We start from the raw sequence: 5612 nt of genomic DNA on the forward strand, positions 1-5612 counted from the left end.
AAAAATACAAAACACTACTGCAAGAAACCAAAAGAGATCTACATGAATGGAAAAATATACCATGCTTATGGAGAGGTAGACTCAACTTTGTGAAAATGACAATTCTACCCAAAGCGATTTACAAATGCAAGCAATACCGATCCAAATACCAACAACATTCTTTAAAGAGATGGAAAAATTTATTAACTTTATATGGAAAGGAAAGAATCCCTGGATAAGTAAAGCACTATTAAAGAAGAAGAATAAAGTAGGAGGATTCGTACTACCTGACCTCAGAACCTGCTATATAGCTATGGTAGTCAAAACAGCCTTGTACTAGTACAATTGACAGATACATCAGCCAATGGAACAGAATTGAGAATCCAAATGTAAATCCATCTACCTATAGTCACCTGATTTTGGCCAAGGGCCCAAAGTCCATCAAATGAGGAAAAGATAGTCTTTTTAACAAACGGTGCTGGCAAAACTGGGTGTCCACCAGCAAAAAAATAAAACAGGACCCATACCTCATACCATATACAAAAACGAATTCAAAGTGGATCAAATATAAAACCAAAAACTATGACGTTCATAGAAGAAAAAATAGGATCAATGTTAGAGGCCCTAATACATGGCATTAACAGGATATAAACCACAACCAACAACACACAAGTGCCACAGAATAAGCTAGATAACTGGATCTTCTAAAAACTAAATATACGCTCATGAAAAGAATTCGCCAAAAGAGTAAAGAGAGAACCTACAGACTGGGAAAAAATTTTTGCTTAATATTAATCAGACAAAAGTCTAATCGCTAAAATCTATGGGAAAATCCAACACCTCTACAGCAAAAAAATAATCCAACTAAAAAATGGGCAAAGAAATGAACAGACACTTCACCAAAGAAGACATTTGAGTGGCCAACAGACACGTGAGGAAATGCTCACTATCTCTAGCCATCAGAGGAATGCAAATCAAAACCACAATGAGATACCATCTCACCCTGGCATTACTGGCATGAACCAATAAAACAGAAAATAACAAATGTTGGAGAGGCAGCAGAGACTCTTATGCACTGCCGGTGGGAATGCAAAATGATGCAACCATTTTGGAAAACGATATGGTGCTTCCTTAGAAAGCTAGAAATAGAAATACCGTAACCCAAACCCAGTGCCGTCGAGTCCATTCTGACTCATAGCGACCCTATAGGACAGAGTAGAAATACCATATGATCCAGCAATTCCACTCCTAGGAATATAACCTTTAGAAACAAGAGTCATCACACGAATAGACGTATGCACGCCCATGTTCATTGCAGCATTGTTCCCAACAGCAAAAAGATGGAAACAACCTAGATGCCCACCAACAGATGAATGGATAAACAACTGTGGTACACACACACAATGGAGTATTACGCAATGATAAAGAACAACGATGAATCTGTGAAGCATTTCATAACATAGATGAAACTAGAGGCCATTATGCTGAGTGAAGTAAGTCAATTACAAAAGAACAAACATTGTATCAGACCACAACTGTAAAAACTCACGAAAAGGTTTACTTACAAAAAGAAACAATCTTTGATGATTATGAGGGATGGGAGGGGTAGAGTTGGGAAAACACTTAATAGGCAATAGATAAGTGGTAACTTTGGCAAAGGTTAAGACAGCACACAATACTAGGAAGCAACCACAACCTGTACAAGCACGGCCATGGTAGCTCCATAGGCACATCCAAATGCCCTGTGGGACTGAATTGCTGGGTTGAGGGCTGTGGGGATGATGGACTCCAGGAATATCTAGCTCAATTGGCATAACATAGTTTATAAAGAATATGTTTTACGTTCTACTTTGGTGAGTAGCGTCTGGGGTCTTAAAAGCCTGTCAATGGCCATCTAGGATACTCCATTGGTCTCATCCCTTTGGGAGCAAGGAAGAATGAAGAAAACTAAAGACACAAGAGAAAGATTAGTCCAAAGGACTAATGGACCACATTTACCACGGCTTCCACCAGACTGAGTCCAGTACAACTAGATAGTGCCTGGCTACCACCACCAACTGCTCTGACAGGGATCACAACAGTGTCCTGGACAGAGCTGGAGAAAAATGTAGAACAAAATTCTAACTCATAAAGAAAGACCAGACTTGCTGGCCTGAAAGAGCCTGGAGAAACCCTGAGAGTATGGACCCTGATACACTTTCAACTCAGTAATGAGGTCACTCCTGAGGTTCACCCTTCAGCCAAAGATTGAACAGACCCATGGAATAAAACAAGACTAAAGGGGCACACAAGCCCTGAGGCAGGGACTGGAACCCAGGAGGGATCAGGAAAGCTGGTAATAGGGAACCCAGGGTTGAGAAGGGAGAGAGCTGTCATGTCTTGGGATTGTTAACCAATGTCATACAACAATTTGTGTACAAGCTGTTTCATAAGAAACTAGTTTGCTCTGTAAACCATCATCTAAATTTCAATTTTAAAAAAGATAAAAAGTTAAAAAAATAGATAAAATAAAATCAACAATGCAATTGGTAGAAGATAAACTATAATCAAAGCATGGTATTTTTCTTCTCTAGAAAATTTTTTACAGCCTCTTTGACATCTTTGCTTCTCAGAGAGTAAATCAAAGGATTCAACATGGGGGTGATTAGGGTGTAACATAAGGAGACTACTCATTTCAGGAGATCCGTCAGGAGTGAGATACATAAAAAAGACAGAACCATACAGCACACTCACGACTCCCAGGTGGGAGCTACAAGTGGAGAAGGCTTTCTTATGTCCCTCGGTGGAGCGTATCTTGAGAACTGTAGCCACAATAAACATGTAAGAAACAATAATGACTATGATGGTAGGCAAGATGATGATGGTACAAACAGAAAAAGACACAACTTTATAGATAAAGAGATCAGAACATGAAATCCTCTGAAGTAGGCGAATATCACAGTAGAAATGGTCAATGGCCAGAGAAGCACAAAAGGATAAGGTGAATGTCATGCTGGTCTGAAGAACTGAACTGATGCAGCCACAGAAATAGGAACCAGCCACCAACTGAGTGCAGAGACCCGTTGACATCGGAATAGAGCAGAGGAGTGGATTGCAGATGGTAATGAAGTGGTCATAAGCGATGGCTGCCAGGAGAAATCCCTCAGTCACAATAAAGAGGGCAAAGAGAAAGAACTGAGTCACACAGCCTGCAAAGGAGATGGACTTTCTCTCAGACCAGAAGTTGATCAGAGCCTTGGGTGCAATCACAGATGAGTAGAAGAGATCAATGAAGGAGAGGTTGCCTAGGAAGAAATACATTGGTGTGTTCAGCCCGGGATCAGTCATGATAATGGCCATCATCCCAACATTCCCTAGAAGAATTACAGCATATACGAGCAGAAATAGCAGGCAAAGGAGAATACGCAGGTCTGGGCTGAGTCTGAAGCCAACAAGAATGAAGTCAGTCACTTCCGAATGATTCCTCCTTTCCCTGGTGGTGAGAGGCACCAGGCAAAATAAAGGAAGGAATGCTTTGATTTGACCCTAGTGTTACATTTAATTCTTTAGTGTTAGAATTTAAAGCTACTTTGTAATAATTCTTAATTTTAGCCTTAAAACAGAGATACTGTGACATAAATGGAAGCCAGTTACAACTGATAATGAATTCAAAGGTTAGTTTCATTTCCTGATTCCAGCAATTGGTGGAATTAACTCTTTTGTCTCTGTTCGAGTGCAGTCTTTCCACCGCAATGCATTTCACATTTACAAGTACCACTTCTCAATGTATTTTACACCCATGATTTACACAATAACTTCAATATCATGAAACAGTTGTTGAAAGTGAGCAAAAATAACTGACATTTTCTAAACAATTTATATAGTCTCAGTTTGGAGATAGAGGGGGCTTCATTGGCCAAAGTGAGGAATAATTCAGTACCAATGAATATAAAGAATGTGAACAAATTGAAAAATCACCTAGGAGATGCAATTACCTTTTGTGGGTCACAGGTAGTATATACCCTCTAGGAGAAAAGCTGTGCACATCAAAACACAAAAATAATTTTCCTGCCCTTACCAGGACCTCTCTTCTAGATGGACTCAAAAAGCCCTAGCATAAACAAAAATTTTCTGCATTTCTTGAGCCCAAAGCTCATAGTTCTTGGAGAAGAAGACTATACACAGTCTAGCTAGAGGACATACTTTAGAAATGGACACAGAACAAAAAGATACACATGAGGAAATCCTTGAAAGCATATTTGTTTATCTTCAATATACCTTTCATGAGCATCATTAATTCATTCACCACACAGCTCAATTAGACTTTGAACTCCTTGTATTAACAATATGGCCTACCCTTTCTCTCACCTCAGGCCTTTATATGCATAATTTTCTCTAAGCAATAATTATAATGCCAAACATTTATGCAGTATTTATTATATGCCAGACCTTTTTCTAAGTAACTTACGGAATCTATACAATAATAATGTGAGAGAGGTCCTATGATGTTCTCTAGTGTACAGATGAGAAAACTGAGGCACAAATATATGAAGAAGACTGTTGAATGTCAACTGCTAATGTCAGAAGCAGGATCTGAAGCCAGGAAACCTCCAGAATCCAGCTCTTTATTACTATACTACACCACATTTTGATAAGGGGCACTTCTAGTGTCCTTACCTGACTTACTATAGAGGTGAGTTGAAGTTTCACATCTTCAGAATAAACTACCTAATTCTCCAGTCTGCACCAAAACATCTTTGTATCCATCATGCTTTCAAGGTTATAGCTGTCATCAGAGTATTTCAATACTCTTTCAATACAAAAACAAGTAGTCCATTTATGACCTATTATTTTAAAAGGTACTTTTACCTTGTATCCTCTTGTAACTTCTTAGATTCAGTTAAAAGTGAAGAATTGCAATGTTTTCCTCCCTAGACAATAATTTTCTTAAGATCAAAATTCAGCTTGGTTTCTGTATATTGTCAGCATCGGCATAAGGTTCTGTGTCTGACAATTGTAATTAATCAGTACATATTTATTATACAGGTAATATGGAATGATAACTGAGCATGAAGATTCACAGAAAAACTTGAAGGCTCTGTAATAGTTCCAGGGTTAGTACTGGGTTCAGTGTAAACAGACCTAAGTCTCAGTTTGCTTCTCTCACTTTCTGACTGGGACCCTGGACCAGTTAATCACGCTATGTCATCCTCATATACAAAGTGGGGATAAAAATAATATAAACCTCAAAGGTTTCTTGGATATAAAAAGAGATAATGTATGTAAATCAGTTAGCATCATTTTTGGCAGAGAAAGTACTCAACAAATGTGAGTTATTCTTTTTATTTTTTATTATACCTTACCTTCTCAATCTCACAATTCACACCAAAATAATTGGTGCTAATGAGGTTTATATTAATAATATATAAAGGTGCTTTTAGATTAACCATTTGAAGCTGAAAGAATGAATCAAAGAAATTGTAACAAGCTTAAAAAGAAAAAAACTGAAGTACAATATTTTGCCTAAGGGAGAAGATGGCAGAGAAAAATGGCATTTTATGTTAATGTTATTCAAGAATATATTAATGTTGAAAATAAAATATTTACCAGCCCCATGAAAAATTAAATATGCAAATAATTTATTGTGAACAAAA

General features: G+C 37.9%; 1 pseudogene; it reads right to left on the bottom strand.

Moving 5' to 3' along the window:
* Positions 1-2525: 2525 nt before the first annotated feature.
* LOC126063653 (olfactory receptor 9K2-like) lies at positions 2526-3759 on the bottom strand (annotated as a pseudogene).
* Between the last annotated feature and the right edge of the window lie 1853 nt (positions 3760-5612).

This window comes from Elephas maximus, chromosome 20 (assembly GCF_024166365.1).
Source record: "Elephas maximus indicus isolate mEleMax1 chromosome 20, mEleMax1 primary haplotype, whole genome shotgun sequence".
Classification (NCBI taxonomy): Eukaryota; Metazoa; Chordata; class Mammalia; order Proboscidea; family Elephantidae; genus Elephas; species Elephas maximus.